Source organism: Neofelis nebulosa, chromosome 18 (assembly GCF_028018385.1).
Source record: "Neofelis nebulosa isolate mNeoNeb1 chromosome 18, mNeoNeb1.pri, whole genome shotgun sequence".
In the NCBI taxonomy this organism is placed as follows: domain Eukaryota; kingdom Metazoa; phylum Chordata; class Mammalia; order Carnivora; family Felidae; genus Neofelis; species Neofelis nebulosa.
Window position 1 is genome coordinate 26912381 of NC_080799.1, and position 19412 is coordinate 26931792.

Consider the following 19412-nt stretch of genomic DNA (forward strand, 5'->3'; position numbering starts at 1 on the left):
CATCCTATTGGGGAGGGCCATCTGTTTTACTTAGTCTGCCAGTTCAAATGCAAACGGAGCGCCTGGGTGGCTCATTTGGTTGAACTTCTGACCTTGGCTGACGTCATGGTCTCACAGGTTCTTGAGTTCGAGCCCCGCATCTGGCTCACTGCTATCAGTGTAGAGAACACTTTGGATCCTCTGTTCTCCTCTATCTCTCTGTCCCTTCCTCTCTCTCTCTCTCTCTCTCTCTCAAAAATAAATAAATAAATAAATAAATAAATAAATAAATAAATAAATAAATAGTAGGGGAGACTGGATGGCTCAGTCGGTTAAGAGTCCAACTTCAGCTTAGATGATGATCTCACAGTTCATGAGTTCGAGCCCCACATTGGGCCCTGTGCTGACAGCTCAGAGCCTGGAGTCAGCTTCGGATTCTGTGTCTCCCTCTCTCCCTGTCCCTCCCCTGCTCGCTCTCTCTCTCTCTCTCAGACATGAATAAGCATTTAAAAAAAATTCAAATGCTACTAGGTCACTAAGTTTTAGGGTAATTTGTTAGGTGGCAACAGATAAGGTTTTGAATCATGATCGGTGTTTTTAAAATTCCCTGGCCTTTTTATAGATCCACATTGCTTATCTTTCTTTCCTAATGTGTTTGTTGCCATTCCTGTTCCTGGGAGTTTTACTTGGTATTGTTCCTTAGGCTGGAGAAACTCGTTATGAAATTTGTTTTGGAAAGGTGCATGGGTGGTATCTTTTCTGAACTCCTGCTTGCCAGACCTTTTTTTTTAGGTGTTTCACTTGTATATAAATGGACCACAATCTTCTCTACTAAAAATCTTGCATGTTTTCTCCAGCACGACTATGGTGTCTAAATCTTAGAAGTCTGCTGACAACCTTACTCGGATGTAACTTCGTTTTTCTGCCTGGGATATTGCAGGAATTTCTCTGTATATATGAGATTTTTTTAATTTCACCAAAAATTAAAAATATATATATGCATTTTGGAGGTTTTCATTAATTTTTTTTTTTACTGATTTTAATTAACTGTCAAGGAATCATTTTACTTCTTGTTCTGTGACCACTTCTGTTATTCCCTTGAATCTTTTTCTCTGTTCTGTTTTTCTAGGGATTTAATTACATGCACATTTATCCCTTGAATCTCTTCTCCTTTCTGCTTATCTTTTTTTTTCCTTCATTTTTTTTCTCTCTGAGTTTTAGAACCCTCTAATCTGATCTTCAGATTTATTGACTTGATTTTATGCAACGTCCAATCTTCTGTTAACTAACTGCCTCTAGGTCCCTTTGAAATTCAGTAGATATATTTTCCATCTCCAGAATAATTTTATAGCCTAGAGTTATTTTCTTATTAAGAATTGTTTGAGAGGGGCACCTGGGTGGCTCAGTCTGTTAAGTGTCTGACTCTTGATTTCAGCTCAGGTCATGATCTCAGGGTTGTAGGGTGGGGCCCTGAGCTCCCGGCTGACAGTGTGGAACCTGCTTGGGATTCTCTCTTTCTGCCCCTCCCCCACTCTTGCTCTCTCTCAAAATAAATAAATACATAAATATTTTAAAAAGAGAGAGAATTGTTTGAGAGCTTCAGCAGCTTCTAATCTTTAAGACTACAAATTAGCAAATTTTCTCCTTTACATTTTGTCCTCTGGGCCATCAGGGTGACTTATCCTGGGACATTTGCCCTAATCCCTCATATCAGCATCCTTTTGACCTGCTAGATCTCTGTATATGTGCAGTCATGATTCCCTGTTTCCTCATTCTTAGAGAAGGAGGCCTATGTTTGTTCAACACTGGGCGTTAAGATGGGTTACATTCTGTTTGAATGTTTTTGGCCTGGGTGAAGAGAGGAGGGAAAAGTTTATATTTACTGTACCTTTACTTTGCCCTGTTAAAGAGTCAGCAACCTGCGGAGATGGGGAGGGAGCTTCAGCCCAGAACAGATGCACTGGGGATTTCACCTTTGTGCCCAGTAACCTCTTTTATCTTCAGATTTAACTGGAGCCATGACACCTTCTTAAGCAAGCCCAGCTGGCCTTACTGAGGGCCATGTATGGGGTCACCCTGTTTAATCTAGCATATCTCTTGGGACATTGTTGGATATGTCTCCCTGCCCCCACCTTGACCATCATCCTCACTGACTGCACCCACTGCTGTCCCCAGCTGGTGTACTTAGAGGTAGCATGGATCATGGGGGATCTTTTGGCCTCTTCCACCTACTCCTGGAATGGGTTTTTTATTGTCTGGAATGAATCAGTGGCTTGGCAGTCCCTACCCTCAGTCTGGTTGAAGCTCAGTCTATCTTAAGGAAAGAGATTCCTGAATGTTTCTGGCCTGCCATATTTTTTACCTGTGGGGTAGAGTTTTTCCTCACGATAAACCTCATTCTCACTTTGCCGCACTCTCCTTCACTTGGCTGAACAAGCCATGCCTCAGGCCTCAGCTTACACCCTGCTTCCTCCAGGAAATGTTCCGGGAAGTTCCCCCAAGTAGATACCCTGTGCTGTGCTCTTAGAAATTCTTGTATTCTGCCTGTCACAGGACTCACCACCTGGGGTTCTAACTCTGTTTACTGATCTTCCCCTGTAGCATGTAGCCTACAGAGTATGGCAGTGCCTGCTCATTCATTCATTCATTCATCCATTCAAAAAACATTTACGAGGAGCCAAGTATATATGAGCCACAGTGCTAGGCACTGTTTTTGTCCCATGTCCAGTGTGTGTCACAGATTGTTGAGTAAATATTCACTGTAAGACTATATGGCCAGCTTCAGGGAAACAAAGATGGCAGCCGGTGATCAGCAAGAATGTTGGAACACTGGTGGGTGGGGCTTCATTGCAGGTTAGGGAGCAAAGTAAGTCCTAGCGTAGAGATTGCTGAGCTCCCCTAGCCTCAGCTGGTGCCCTGAGGTCTGGAAGCCTGTGGTGGGAACTGCCTAACAGTGGCAGTGGCAAGGAGTGAGCCAGGGCTGAAAACTGGACAGACCCTAAATGTTGTAGAAGAGACATCAGGTGGCCAAAGGAAAGCAGTATATTTGTGGCTGAGTCCTCCAGGCTGGGGTTCTGCACCCATGAGCCACTGTCCTGGAGTGTGGGAAGTAATTAAACGTATGGACTTTGCAGTCAAAAAGAAAGTTATTTAAGTTCTCAGAGCCTCAGTTTCCTTTTCTGTAAAATGGGAATAAAAGTAGTTTCATGGGCCACTGTAAGGATTCAATAAAGTGTGCAATGAGTGTAGCACAACAGCCTAGTGTCTGGCTTACAGCAAAAGTTTTTACCAATGTACAGTTTTACGATGTAAAATTACTATCTAGACTTGCTTTTATTATCTGTAGTACATTTGGGGAAGATAAGAGGAGAAAAACTTTTGCCCCAGTCTGGAGGTATATCTTCAACTCTCTCTTGGGTTCTCTTGGAACCTTGGGTATGCACCAGCCTGTAGCAAGTGAAAGGTCCCTTCCTGGGCCTGCGCCTTCCCAGACTTCTCTGTGGCTGAGTTGTAGCACAGAATTACTGGGTTTTCCCTCACGTGCTGCATCTGGAAATAAGGTCCAAGATAAGGTCTCATGACCTTGCCATGAGAAGGTAAAAATCTCAGCACTCACTAGCTCTACCTAAACACAGTAATATCCAAGATAAAAGATGTTATCCAGAAATCAAGGGAAAAGCTAAATGAAAGGGCTATCCTGGGACCAAGTAGAAAGGAGTGTAGGACAAAGGGGGTTTGAAAGAGCCCCTGATGAAGTCCTCTGTCCCCAGATTTACAAGTGTAAGTTGTGGCTCTGGTCCAGTGCATTGAGGCAGCTCTCTTTTTAAGCCTGCCCATCGTTTAGGACTTGGTGACCGATTGGATTGCGGGTGGGGCAAAATGACTTCTAGCTGTTACTGCCTGACTAATTGGGTAGATGGAAGGGCCACCCGTTGACATTTTGGGAAGACGAACATATTTTGTGGGAGAGAAGAGACCAAGTTCAGTTTTGAACATAGAGACTTTTGAGGTGTTTGATGGGTGTTGGTGTAAAAATGCCTAGAAGGGAACTGAAAATGTGGATCTGGAGTTCCCAGAGAGTTATATAAAAATATGGATTAGGGGTACCTGGGTGGCTCAGTCGGTTAAGCATCCAACTCTTGATCTCGGCTCAGGTCATGATCTCACGGTTTGTGAGATCAAGCCCACATCAGGCTCCACACTGACAGCGCAGAGCCTGCTTGGGATTCTCACTCTGCCCCTCCCCAGCTTGAATGTGCACTCTCTCTCTCAAAATAAGTAAATAAATACCTTTTTTTAACTGCAAATAAGGAGAGGATAATGGCTGCTGCAAAGGGGCAAGAATAAGATAGTCTAGAAGTATGCAGTAAAATGAGAAGAGAAGCAAAGAGAAAGCCATGGAGAACTGCCACCAGGAGAGGGAATATGGCAGAAGGAAAGCCATCAAAGATGAGGAAGAGGGAAAGATCAGAGAAGTAAGAAAAAACCACCAGGCATTTTAAGAAGAATTTTGATTCACTGGAAAAGAAATGCAATTGGATTCTCAAGACATGGAGACACACTTAGCCTCTCTCATAAAGAAATGCATGATTGGGGCACCTGGGTGGCTCAGTCGGTTGGGCATCCGACTTCGGCTCAGGTCATGATCTCGCAGTGCGTGGGTTCATGCCCCACATGGGGCTCTGTGCTGACAGCTCAGAGCCTGGAGCCTGCTTTGAATTCTGTGTCTCCCTCTTTCTCTGCCCTTCCCTGCTCATGCTCTGTCTCTCTATGTCTCTCAAAAATAAATAAACATTGAAAAAAAATCTTTAAAGAAATGCACGATTAAACAGTGAAGAGACACCATTTTGAACAAATCTATCAGATCAGCAAGAATGGGAAAGTTTCACACTGTGTTGAAAGAAGATGTGGGAAAATGGGCACGCTAAAAGAGTAAAGGCATACACCCTTTGGCCCAGTAATTCCACTTCTAGGAATCCTTGGATGGATATGCTTATACAGGCATGCAGAGAGGTACATACAAGGATATTGAGTGCAGCATTATTTGTTGTAGCAAAGGTTGGAAACAAGCGTCCATCACTGGGGGAGTGCCAAATAAATAATGGCACATTATTTCAGTGGAGGGTATGGGGTTGTTAAAACAAATAAGGGAGGTCAATAAGTAATGATGTGGAACAATAGCCCAGATAATTTGAAGTGAAAAAAGGCAGCAGAATACAACTGGAAGTGCTATGATTTATATGAAAATTGATAAGAGTGTGGCTTCGGAGCCAGGCTGCCTTGGTTTAAATCCCAAGATCCACCACTCTCTGGCTTTGTGACTGGAGGAAAGTCCCCTTCACAGGGGGATCAGTGATGTGGATGAGATTTGCTTTTCCCTTTCGTACTTTTTGAGTTTTTTTAAAACCTCGAGCATGTGTTACCAATTTTTTTTATTAAAAAATTTAATCGAGGAAGACATATGGGTAGCAAATAAGCACATGGAAAGATGCTCAAATTCATTAGTTGTTAGGGAAATGCACATTAAAAGCACAATATCACTTTATACCTATTAGTATGGCAGCAGTTACAAAGATGGACAATTCTAAGTGCTGTGAAGATGTGGAACAATAGGAATTCTCACACTGCTGGTGGGGATGTAAAATGGTACAGCCACTCTGGAAAACAGACTGGCAGTTTCTTATAAAGTTAAGTATATCCCTACCTAGTGCCCCAGCACTTCCGAAATGAAAAACTTATGTTTTTTTTAAGTTTATTTATTTTGAGAGAGAGTGTCCCAGCGTGAGCACGGGGGAGGGGCCAGAAAGAGTGAGAGAGAGAGAATCCCAAGCAGGCCCCAAGCTGCAAGTCAGTGCAGAGCCTGACTTGGGGCTCAGTCTCAAGACTGTGAGATCATGACCCGAGCCGAAACAAAGAATCAAACACTTAGCCAACAGAACCACCCAGGCACCACTGAAAAACTTATGTTGGCAGCAAAACATGTATTTGAATGTTCTTAAAAGCTTTTTTTTTTTTTTTTAAAAGTTAAGTTTATTTACTTATTTTGAGAGAGAGAGCAAGTGGGGTAGGGCCAGAGAGAGAGGGGAGAGAATGAATTCCAAGCAGGCTCTGCACTGTCAGTGCAAAGCCTGATACAGGGCTTGAACCCACAAACCGTGAGATCATGACCGGAACCGAAGCCAGATGCTCAACCAACTGAGCCACCCAGGTGCCCCTTTGGTTTTGTTTTGTTTTGTTTTGTTTTGTTTTTTTTAAAGAATGGTCTAGTCTATACTATTCAGTGACAAAGGGAAATTTAACGGGATAAGGCTGAGAAGGGTCCATTTGATTGGGTCCTTCTGTGGCCAACTTTGCTGGAGCATCATGATGTGGGAGGGATGGAGTTGGATCCCAGACTGTAAGGAGTTTGAGAGTCAATGAGGAATTGAAGAAGTGAGGCAGCTATCTGAGGTTATCTTCCAAAAAATATATCTGTACCTGGATAGTGAATAAATACAACCCAACCTGTCTGGTTACAAAAGAAGTACAGATTAAAGCAACACTGCTGTGGCCCATCTGATTGGTACAGCCTGATAGCCTGAGGGGCCTTGGTGTAGGGAAGTGGTGTCTAATCTTTGTAGAAGGCAATTTGAAATCAAGAGACCCACCCCCACCCCCCAAAGTGTCAACTTTTTGACCTAGCCACTCCACGAGGAATTTATCCTAAGAAAATAACTAGACTACTGGGCAAAGGTGGAGTTATAAGGTTGTTAAATCCAGGTGTCACTTATAATGTAAACCAGTGGAAACAGCCCATTATCAAGCAATAAAAGATTAACTAAGTAAAATAATGGTGTTTTCATCCCAGAATTTGCTTGCAGTCTTCAACATTTTGTGATCTACACAATAATCTGGGATAGGAAAGGACTGGGTGATGGAGAAATGGGACATCTTTTTTTTTTTCCCTTGTGATGAGAATTTTTTTTACTTAATTTTATTTTTTATTTTTTAAAATTTACATCCAAATTAGTTAGCATATAGTGCAACAATGATTTCAGGAGTAGATTCCTTAATGCCCCTTACCCATTTAGCCCATCCCCCCTCCCACAACCCCTCCCGTAACCCTCACTTTGTTCTTCATATTTATGAGTCAGTCTTCTGTTTTGTCCCCCTCCCTGTTTTTATATTATTTTTGCTTCCCATTTAGCCCATCCCCCCTCCCACACCCCCTCCAGTAACTCTCTGTTCTCCATATTTATGAGTCTCTTCTGTTTTGTCCCCCTCCCTGTTTTTATAGTATTTTTGTTTCCCTTCCCTTATGTTCATCTGTTTTGTCTCTTAAAGTCCTCATATGAGTGAAGTCATATGATTTTTGTCTTTCTCTGACTGACTAATTTCACTTAGCATAATACCCTCCAGTTCCATCCACGTAGTTGCAAATGGCAAGATTTCATTCTTTTGGATTGTCGAGTAATACTCCATTGCATATATATACCACATTTTCTTTATCCATTCATCCATCGATGGACATTTGGGCTCTTTCCATACTTTGGCTATTGTTGATAGTGCTGCTATAAACATGGGGGTGCATGTGCCCCTTCGAAACGGCATCCTTGTATCCCTTGGATGAATATTTAGTAGTGCAATTGCTGGGTCGTAGGGTAGTTCTATTTTTAGTTTTTTGAGGAACCTCCATACTGTTTTCCAGAGTGGCTGCACCCGCTTGCATTGCCACCAACACTGCAAAAGAGATCCTCTTTCTCTGCATCCTCGCCAACATCTGTTGTTGCCTGAGTTGTTAATGTGAGCCATTCTGACAGGTGTAAGGTGGTATCTCATTGTGGTTTTGATTTGTAATTTCCTTGATGATGAGTGCTGTTGAGCATTTTCTCATGTGTTGGTTGGCCATCTGGATGTCTTCCTTGGAGAAGTGTCTATTCATGTCTTTTGCCCGAAATGGGACGTCTTTATTTTTGCTAAACACTCTTTTCTACCTTTAGAACTTTGAATCAATTACCTATCAAAAAGTTAAAAGAAAAATTTGAATAAAATAGAAATTATGATCTGGAGTTATAATTACTAACATGGAAGGCCATTTATAATACAGTGTTTAGTGGGAAAAATACACTGAAGGGTAGGGTGAACATATTTTTGTAAAAAAAAAAAAAGATTTATATGGATAAAGCATTGTAGTGGAAGAACATAACGTTAGCTGTAGTTGTGTCTAGATGGTGGCTTTGGTGACCGTGATTTTTTCTCTTTTTAGATTTGTACTTTCTGATTTTTAAAAGAATGATAGGCCTTGTCTAACTAAAAATATACTGGTTTTGGACACTGGTGGAAAAAACTGGAGAAAGAGAATATAGTTTGTTGTTTAGTTCATAGTATTGTACCAACATCAATTTCTCAGTTTTGACAACTGGGCCATGGTTCTGTAAGATGCTAACATTAGGGGAAGCTGGATAACAGGTATACGGGAACTCACTGCACGATCTTTGTGGCTCATTTATAAATCTAAAATGATTTCAAGGGGCGCCTGGGTGGCGCAGTCGGTTAAGCGTCCGACTTCAGCCAGGTCACGATCTCGCGGTCCGTGAGTTCGAGCCCCGCATCAGGCTCTGGGCTGATGGCTCGGAGCCTGGAGCCTGTTTCCGATTCTGTGTCTCCCTCTCTCTCTGCCCCTTCCCCGTTCATGCTCTGTCTCTCTCTGTCCCAAAAATAAATAAAAAACGTTGAAAAAAAAAATTAAAAAAAAATAAAATAAAATAAAATGATTTCAAAAAAAAAGCTTGGTGGTAAAGGGAGGAGGAAGACAGGGTATGAATAGAGAGGGATTTTAGGACAGGAGCATTTTCACAGGCAGAGAAGGGGTCAGGAGAATCGCTAAGAAGCAAGAAGAGGGGCTGTGATAGAGCAAGGTGGCTGAGGCAGGCAGGTGGGATGGGCCAAGGAGGACAAGTGTCTCTTTCTCCAAGACTGGAGAGAAAATAGCAAAGACAAAGGGGGATGTAGCTAAAGTTTATTCGCAGAAGAGTTTAGGCCAACCCACCTACCCGGGTTTTCCCTGGGAGGTAGGGGCCAGCTCACCTGCGGAAGGTGAGAGGGGTGGGGAAGGTGTGGAGCCTTCGAGGACAGAGAAGTCCTGGAAGCCAAAATGAGTCATTCAACCCAAATGACCATGATACAGCAGTATTTCCCAATTATCCCAGGAGATAAGAGTCACTTGGAATGTGTTAAAATCACAGAGTCCCTAGGCCTTCCATTGATACCTACTTAATCAGAAATTCCAGAGGAGAGACTTGATAATCTTTATATTTAACAAATGCCCCAGGAGGTTCTTCTCCAGAGGGAAGTAGGAGGGACACCAAAGTAAGAAGAATTGCTCAAAGTGTGCTTGGAGGACCAGCAGCAGTGGCCTCACCTGGGAGCTGGTTAGAACTGCACACTTCACTCCAGACCTAAGAAACCTTCAACTGCGTTTTCAATTTGATCCCTAACTGAATCACATACACACCAAAGTTTTAGAAGTGTTATGTTAAGTAATCCCCATTGGCATGCATATGTACAACATGACTCTCCCCAGTGATGAGATCACAGGGATGGAAGAAGGAACTCCCATTTGGACTGAACAGGGTGGGGAGGGTGGAAAGAGTAAGATGGTGGTGGTAGAAAGGTTTGAGCATGGGGTCTAGGATGGAAAGAAGGTAAAGGGGAGGGCTGATGAGCTGGGAGTCTAGGGAAGGCTGAGAAAGTCTGGAGATTTGGATTGGGTCAAGAAGCTGGGGTAGAGGGAGCACAGGGCAGAAAGGGTGGAGGGATGGGAAGGAAGTTCATATCCAAGGTGTTGCCTAGGTAGTGGGTGGCTACAGAGCAATTGGAATGGAGGCACTCATGGAGTTGGGCGGTCTCCTGATTGAGTAGATTATTCACGGTTTAAGTTCCAGTTGTTCAAGGTGAGGCTCTATGCTTGTTTGTTCAGCCACCATTCTTTGGGGATCTTGGTGATTTGGCTGGAATTCACTCTTACAGGGATGAGTATGTGACCTAGACATGGCCCGCTAGAGTGCTTCATTCTCTGGTCACAGTGATTGGCTCAGAACTGAACATGTGACCCAAGCAGGACCAATCAGAATCTCTTAGTGAGTTTGATCTGTGTTAAGCTGGGCAAGAAGAAATCCATTTCCTTAGACATGAATGAGTCAAAGCAATAACGGCTTGTGGGGGGCGGTGGTGGATGTCAGAGGCCATCTTCTTGCTCAATGGAGAAAGATGATTTTGAGAATAAAGGCAAGGACACCACGGAAATGGGTAACAGGGATGGATGAAGCCCGATGACTGACAGAACACCTGGGTGCTTCCATGCCTAAAGCTAGATGCATCTGCATGTCTCATTTAAGTGAGTGAAAATATTCAGCTCCTTTGTTGAAGGCCACGTGAGCCAGAGTATCTGTCTCAACTGAAAAAGCATGACTACAAGAAGAAAATAAGGCAGCATGGGCTGACATCGTCAGAGGAAGTCAACAGAACCCTTGGGTGATGATGGATGTCATGTGACAAGGATGAATGAGGGTGGATGTCTGATGCCAGGAGCCTCGGAGGAGGGCAATAAGGAATGGCATGGAAGTAGCGGAGAGGGTCCAGGAGAATGTCAAGAGCACCTGGAGAAATGCCTGCTGGCAAGGGAGCAGCCTCCACCAAAAGCCTGATAAGCAAAGCCTGGTCACTAACTGGGCCTGGCCCTCATCTGGGTTGAACCTTGATCTTGACCACAGATTGACTTCTGACCCTGACTATGGGCTGGGCCGTCCCGTGGCCATGAGTTGACCCTTGGCTCAGGGCACATACCAAGCCTTGATCTTGTTCTTTTTCTCTTTTTTCAGACTCAGTGTCAAGTGTCTGGAGCAAGCTGGCTGGTTCAGGGCAACCACAATGTCCCTTATTCCATGAATTGCACTCATCACTCAGGAAGGTCTAGGACATTATTTCAAGATCCCAATCCTTGGCCCAGAACTCCAACTGCAGTTTTCCATCTGGAGAACCAGCCAGTGACCTCCCAAATCTTCCCCTCTCTCTGCACGTCTCTGCCCCAGGGGGAAATGATGAGGACACCCTCTTGGCTCCTGGAGTGTTCTGTTAGCCTGTCCATTTCCATAAACTGTCAGCCAAGGATGTGAAGGGCAGGTTGGCATTGGTTCTGTCCCTGTCCTCAGATCTGCATTAAAATGTGCTTCCCCAGTGATCCAATTTGCTGATTTCTCAGGTGCCCAGCTGTAAGCCAAAAAGTTTAAGTCAGCAATAGCAGATCCCAGCGTTCCGCAACTGCCTTGAGAACCTTCAGGAGTTACAAAGCCAGAGCTGGTTTTTGTTGTTGTTGTTGTTGTTGTTTGTTTGTTTTTTGGTTTTTTGTTTTTGTTTTTGTTTTAATTAGAGATACAATAGCTTCTTTTATCAGTAAGTCCCGGAGGACATTTTCCTGTGGTCCTCACAGTTCTTTGTAGCCAGAAACTGCCCCTAGGGCAGCAAAGAGTTGTAGTAAGCAGTGTTTGATCAACCTTAGCCCATTAGCTACCTGGCAGCCTGGATAATGTCTGATCATGAAATAACCTAGTGTTGTAAAAACAACAATGAAACCCAACGCTAGCAAACTCTACCAAGGGTCTTTTGTGAGCCAGGCCCTCAGCTAAGCACTTAGTATCTGCCTTATCTCATTTTATCCTCAAAATAATGTTAGACAGTGGAAACTGTTATTAGCCCCTCTTTACAAATAAGGAAACTGATTCATGGATTGGTTAAGTAACTTGCCCAAAGTCACACAGCTGGTATGTGTTGGGACCTGGATTTGAAACAGGTCCCAGGACCAGGTAGTCTGACTTCAGAGTTTATTGGATAGGTGGGTGGTAGGATGGATGGGTGGATAAATGGATAATGGATGGATGGGTGACTGGAGGTATTCAAGGAAGCAGAAATTTGTTCTGAGGTTGGTGGAGATCTGGGGATTGACTGGTTGTGGGAGGTTGGCAAGGAAGCATGGATAGCTAGTCTATTGTCTCCCCAAAGATCTCTTTGCTTTTCTTCTCTTTCTCATGTTCTTATTTAAATCCTGTCATGTCGCTGGGTTGAATCACCCTCTGAGCTTGACAGAGTTCCTTCATGAAAACATAATCCAGAAGATCTATCAAGGAAGCCTGTCACTGCGGAATAATAGCTGGTGTTTATTTTCTCATATGTGCTTTTCTGAGATTTTCTAATCTATGACATGTAGCAGGTTTCTGTTTGTGCTGAACCAGCATACTTTCTTCCTTCCTGTGAGAGCAGTACCCTAGTGGGCACTCTCTTCTTATCCCCCTGTCTTTCAGTGTATCTTGGGGGGGGGGGGGGAAAGGAGGCTGCTCCCCCAATGCAGAAACAGCCAAGTGATCCAGGTCTGGCCAGTCACAGTGTTTCATCTGTTTGTCCACAGTGATCAGTTCAAGAAAAGACCGGTGACTCAATTATGTCCAGTGCAAATCCATAAACCCATGGGATAACTTTTTTTTTTTAAATAGTTGTAAGAGATAAACTCTCTTTCTTTTGGGGGTGCCGAGAGATGGGGTACATGTCTGGGGCTTCCAGCATCCATTGTCCCCCCGTAAGGGGGTGTGTCTGAGAACGGAGTTAACACAGTATAGCCCAGGGGAGAGGCAGAAAGTAAGAGTCCTGATCTTATCATTTCAGCCTCTGGATCCAGCCATACCTGAAGATGGAGATGCATTTCTGGTTGTCAGAGCTGAAATTTATTTCTTTTTTCTCAGTCCAACTTGAGTTAGGTTTTTGACACTTGCAGACAAGGTTCCTAACACAGTATGTATCACTCTTGTATAAATACAAATGAAAATTTGTAACATAACATTAATAATGTTATGAAACAGAAATAATGTTATGTTAATAACAATAATGTTATGAAAAGAGAACAAAAGACAACCACCAGATTCCTGAGTACATGCAGTCAACAAACAGCTGTCAAACAATAGTTTGTCAAACAAACACCCGCAGGTCTGGCTAGAGAGATGAGAACAGCAGCTGGGAAGTTTCCTCCAGAAGTGTTCCTGGAGGAGGGTGAGGGAATATTTGAACAATCAGTTCTGTTTCACCTTCTCCGCCTGATCTTTCCAGTTTCCAACTGGGCACAATGAGACTCCTTCAGTATGTAGCCTGCAATTAAAGCACATGTCTCAGGAATCTTGCCAATCCAGGCCCCTTCTCCACCCTGGGCTGGTCCTGCCTTGGGAGAGAAGAAGCTGAGATGGTTCTGTAGCTGGCTGGGAAGTGGCAGTAGCTGCGTGGGGAGACTGAGCCTGGCAGTGACCTTCCCAGGAGAGTCATCCTGAAGGATGCCTGGCCGGCCATCTCCTGGGGCTGCCTCAGTGGAGGAGGGAAGGGACAGAGCCAGGGCGATATTTGACTCTTGAGGGCATTTCCTAGAACAACACCATGTTGCTTTTAGGATGCTGTTAACATCTACATCATACCTATCTTACTACCCACTCATCATTTCCTTCCTTTACCGAGATTTTTTTTTCCAGAGAGACACAGCGTGACTGGGGGGACAGGGAGAGCAGAGAGAGAGGGAGACAGAGAATCCCAAGTAGGCTGAGCCTGATGCGGGGCTTGAACTCACGAAAGTGTGAGATCGTGACCTGAGACATCTTCTCTGAGATTTTTAAAAATTGAGCAAAATCATGCGTTCTAGAGGAGCACATAAAACACCATGTTTGGTTAAATAAAAAACAAACAGGAAAGCAGCCAGCCATGTGTGCACCACCGTTTAAGATGAGAAATCGATCATTTCCAGCCAGCTCTTTGTCGCCCTGTGTCCCTCTGACCACCTCCACTCCCACCCTGCAGAAGTTTCTGCCATCCGGTGATCATTGCATCTTGCTTTTCTTCATGGTTGCATTTACCATTTTTGTTTCTTTTTTTAATTTTTAAAAATGTTTTTAATGTTTATTTTTGAGACAGAGAAAGAAAGAGAGCACAAGAGGAGGAGGGGCAGAGAGAGAGACACACACACACACACAGAATCTGAAGCAAGTTCCAGGCTCCAAGTTGTCAGCACAGAACCTGATGCAGGGCTTAAAACCATGAACCACAAGATCATAACCTGAGCTGAAGTCTGACGCTTAACTGACTGAGCCACCCACTCAGGCACCACAAAGTTTATTTATTTTGAGAAAGAGAGAGAGAGAGAGAGAGAGAGAGAGAGAGAAACTGACTGAGCCACCCAGGTGCCCTGCCATTTTTCCTTAAGTAGATTTATTTTTCGACCCTTTTTTATTGGGTCAAAATTCATATAATGTAAGATTAACCCATTTAAGGTGTACAGTTCAGTGGCATTTGGTGCATTCGCCTCTATCTAGTTCCCAAACATTTTCACTGTCCTGAAAAGAAATGCTGTATCCATTACAGCCACTTCCTATTCTCCCCTTCCCCTAACCCTGGCAAGTGTGAATCTACTTTGTCTCTATACATGTGCTTGTTGGGAGTATTTCATATAAAGGGAATCATACGATATGTGGTCTTTATTTTTTTTTTCCCGAGAGAGAGAGAGAGAAAGAGAGAGAACATGTACAATTGGGGGAGGGACAGAGAGAGAGAGAGAGAGAGGGAGAGAGAATCCCAAGCAGGTTCCCCACTGACAGTGCAGAACCTGATGTGAGGCTCCAACTCACAAACTTCGAGATCGTGACCTGAGCCGAAGTTGGATGCCTAATTGACCGAGCCACCCAGGTGCCCACACAATATGTGGGCTTATGTCCTTGGCTTTCTTCACTTAATGTAATAGTTCCGAGGTTCGTCCATATTGTCTTTGTGTGACAGTACTTCACTCCTTTATAAGGCTGATATTTTACTAATGAAAAATAATGATATTAAATGAGATCATAATTGTAAATAATATAGACACACATATAGAAAAGCTGGAAATATATATTCTATAAATCTAGATAAATAATAGAATAATAATAACTAATAAAATAATTAATTATCTTAAGAGGAAACTCTTTTATTACCCCTTCTCCTCTGCCTGTAACACTCTTCTCCCAAATATATCTGCATGAAGGACTCCCTCAAGCAGCTCAGAGGACGCATTTGCAAGGTCTCCCCTGACTAAATAGCATTATGACTGACGCCTCTGCAAACTCCTAGTCCCCCTTACCCTGCCCCACATTCTCTGTCTCCCATAGCACTTCTTACCTTCTGCCATGCTCTGTCATCGATTTCTTTTATTGCTCTTTTTTTTTTTTTTTTTTGTCTACCTCTCCTCCTAGGAGGGTATAGGTTCCACGAGGGCAGGGGGTTTGTTTGCTTGACTCACAGATGCATCCCCAGTCCTCCACCCAACAGTACTTGCCCACTGATGGACAAAATATCCACATCCTGATCTCTGGAGCCTGTGAAAGTTACCTACTAGGGGATGAATGGAAGCTTTGCAGATGGGGGAGATCATCCCAGGATACCTGGGTGCACCCTAGATGTAATCCCAAGTGTCCTTATAAAAAGGAGGTTTGGGTGCCTCCGAAGAAATCAATGTAACAACTGAAGCAAGATACTAGTCTGCTGTCTTTGAAGATGAAGGAGGGGGCCAGGAGCCAAGGAATGTACATGTTTTAGAAGCTCACAGAAGGGAAGGAAGACCTCCCTAGAGCATTTTGAGGGGGCACAAGCCTGCTGACACCTTGATCTTTGTCCCATAAGACTCTTCAAAGCTCCGACTTCTGGGAACTGTAAGGGAATAAATTTCTGTGCTTTTTAAGCCACTGACTTTGTGGTAGTTTGCTATCGTATCCACGGGAAACTATTGCAGTGCTCGATAAACAGTCGTTGAATGAATAAACACTTGTTGAGCCAGTGACTGAAGGAGACACCAGTATTGCTTATACTAAGTAGAAGGTAACAGCAAACAAAGGCAGTGTAAACACAACGGAGCCGCTAAAGTCGGGGCTGCAGGCTTTGAGGCAGCTCTCTCTCTGTTAAGCAAGAGAGCTTTGCATGTGCAGGAGAGCGTTAGACACCCATGAGCACCAAACTGGGACTGGATGTCTTCGCACATTGGAACATGGAGTGGTTTTCTTATTCCATTGGCCCATGGTACTTTAACACTTCCATTTGGTGGTCAGGGGAGGGCAGTCACGGCCGACTTTACAGAGATGAGGATATCTGTGCTCTGTCTGGGAAGAGGAGTGGAGAAAGAGAGAGGGCAGCACGTGGCATAGCCATTGAATTTGTCTGCCAACCTAAAGTCAGCACCATAGGCTAAGTCCTGTGACTTGGGAAGTGTAGCCAAGGTGCTGGGGAACTGCCGGAGGCTTCTAACCAGGAAGTGCCTTTGTCCAGCCTGCCCTTTGGAGACATCCTCCTGGTTTACCCTGGAACAGGGGTGGGAGGCAGAAGGTCTGGGAGACAGGGAGATCTATCTGTGAGGGGGAGAGGGCCTCGTGCTCCAGGCTCCTTCTCCTTAATGTTTATTTTTGAGAGAGAGAGAGAGAGAGAGAGACAGATAGCACGAGTGGGGAAGGGCCAGGGAGAGAGGGAGACACAGACTCTACAGCAGGCTCCAGGCTCTGAACACAGAGCCTGACGCGGGGCTCAAACCCACAAACTGTGAGATCATGACCCGAGCCGAAGTCGGATGCTTAACAGACTGAGCCACCTGGGAACCTGTGGTCTGAGCTCCTTTCCATCCTCCAGCTGTTTCCTTCTTTGATGTAATTGCTTGATGAAGACCACAGTGTCTGTGAGGCCCAGGCCTCTCTACTGAGTTTGTGACAGAGGTGGGGTCTTTTTCCACTCTCTCCTTGGGGTGCAGGCTGCTGACTTTGAGGTGTCTCTGTCATCAGGGAGATGTTCTGTGGGCTGTGGGACACTTGAGTCTGGAACTCCAGGGGCCCGGAAGGGAGGTCAGAAGAGCAGTGAGGGTGACAGTTTGAGAACAAGGGAAAATTAAGAACAAATATTCCTGTGACCTGCAAATGGAGTCATTTTCCCTTGGAGTCAATAACTCCTGGTCACTGTGGCTGCTCATCAAAGGGGTCTAGGAATGAAGGGGTTCTCCCCTCTCTCCTCCTCCGTCCTGGCATGAGAGGGCCCTTGGGCTGAGCAGGCTGGGCCAGAAGCCAGAGAGGACCGGCGGGGGCTTCCTTGGGGGCAAGGGGACTTGGCCTCTGGGGAAAAGCTTCCATCTGAAAGGCAGTGCACCCAGCGATAAGCACACAAGCTCTGGGGGCAGGCCCGGGCCTCCCAGTCACTAGTGATGGGGCCAGGAGCAGAACTCTGTGCCTCACTTTCCCTATTTGCAAGATTCCGTACTCTGCATATGAAGTGCTTAGCAGAATTCCTGGCAAAGAATAGGTGATATTAGTCATTATTATGATTGTTATTGTTTTTATTGGCTCTGTACACTTTTCCTAAATGCCATCACTGTACTCAGCCCTGTCCCCATCCAGGGACAAAGAGATAAGGCATCCTGCCTTCAGAGGGTGCACTGTTTATTGAGAGATATAGACAGATCGATTCAAATGATATCAGGGGATGGAAATTCTACGCTGGAGGGAGCTCTAACTTCCTGGGGGTGGGGGGACAGGGGAGGGTGTGGGAAGACCTTACATGAGTGGTGACATTTGTACCTTGCCCAGGAGAACGAGCAGAGGAAGAGAGAAGGCAGCCCTTGGCAGTGCAGGCACATGAGCCCTGAGGTTGGTCGCCAGGCAGGAAGGAGACAGCTGGAGCCATAGGGTGCGAGCTATGCTCCCGGGGGGTGGGGAGAGGGGAGAATTGGGTGGCTGCTGACTCCACATGGTCTTGTCTTCACCTTTGGCAAAGCCAGCAGCAACTCCAGCCTCGCCGGGAGTCTTCTTGCCTGTGACATCATGCTGAGGCTGGTCAATTCTAGGAATCTGAGGACAGGGCCCACACCCCTCCTGCCTTGGAGGAGGAGGAGGAGGAGGAGGAGGAGGAAGCTGTCTCTGGGCAATGCCCAGGCAGCCGTGCACCACAAGGCACCTGTCAGCACTGGCTGCGGCCACCCCAGCCCAGCATGGACAGGAGCCAGGCTTGCACCCTCTGTAACCCGATGCTCACCTGCATCAGCCCTGGCTTCTGAGCCCACTCCTCAGGGGAGCTCCAGCCAGCCTGGGGTCACAGTGACCTCCTCCCTGCTGGCTGCCGTGTCTCCTTACAGCACCCCACCCAGAGAGGTTCAGTGGAACCACTGAATGGGGCAGAGAGGGCTGTTGCAGCCACTGACCTGGAGTCGGGTTAGACTGGGAGTCCCTAGGACCCAGGGAGGGGCCCACAGCCCCTGCTCTCTCACCTCCACTAGCAACCGTCCTGGTGCTGGGCACAGTCCTGAAATGCAGGCCTCTCTGCACTCATGGATGAAGGACCTCCTTCTGCCCTGTAGCCGGATATTGAACCTTCCCTCTTCCCACCTGAACTGACACGAGCCTCACGTTTAAAAGGCACAGGCTCTGGAGCACCTCGGCAGCTCAGTCGGCTAAATGTCCGACTTCTGCCCAGGTCATGATCTCACAGTTCGTGAGTTTGAGCCCCGTGTCGGGCTCTGTGCTGACAGTTCAGAGCCTGGAGCCTGCTTCGGATTCTGTGTCTCCCTCTCTCTCTGACCCTCCCCTGCTCAAACTCTCTCTCTCAAAAATAAATAAACATTAAAAAAAAAAAAAGGCATAGATGCTGATTGGATGCAAAATGATGGAGTGATAAAGTGCACAAGTTCTGGAGTCATACTGCCTAGGTTCAAATCCCTGGCACGATTTGGCAACTTCATAGCTGTGTCACCTGTGATGAGTAATTTAGCCTTTCTTTGCCTCAGTTTCTTCATCCATACAATGGGATAATAGGACCTCCTTAATTTGCTAATCCAGGGATTGACAGATTTTTCTCTGTGAAGGGCCAGAGGATAAATATTTTACACTTTGTGAACCTAGGGTCTCTATTGCAACTACTCAACTCCGCTAGCGGCTGGCACAGACAATATGCAAATTCAGGGTGTGGCTGTGTTCCAATAAAACTTTATTTACGGACACGGAAAATGGGATCTTCTATCATTTTCATGAGTCACAAAACAGTCTTCTGATATTTTTAACCACTTAAAAGTGAAATAAAAAAAAAAAATTCCTAGGTCATGAGCACACACAGGATTTGGCCTGCGGGTTATAGTTGCCCCGTCTCTAAGTGCTTAGAACAGCGCCCAGCACACTGTTGCTGAGCTAACATTGAATACCTACTGTGTGCTTAATCCGTATTAGGTATTACCACATTGGAAGGTGTGAGCGGTTGTCTGCTGTGGTTGGCTTGCTGGGGAGAAGCAGGCCTTGCGTGGGGGAGGGGGGCCTGTCTGGGAGGGAGAGATGCTGAGGTGAGTTACCAGATGATCCTTTATACCTTGGGCCACCACTGAACAG

General features: G+C 45.3%; 1 long non-coding RNA gene across 2 annotated transcripts in view; it reads left to right on the plus strand.

Moving 5' to 3' along the window:
• Nucleotides 1-19412, plus strand: part of LOC131501004 (uncharacterized) — a 118573-nt gene that overhangs the window by 52860 nt on the left and 46301 nt on the right. For both annotated transcript variants that reach the window (XR_009256559.1, XR_009256558.1), the window contains exon 5: nt 10839-11090. This is a non-coding gene — a long non-coding RNA (uncharacterized LOC131501004). The remainder of the gene's footprint in view (nt 1-10838; nt 11091-19412) is intronic.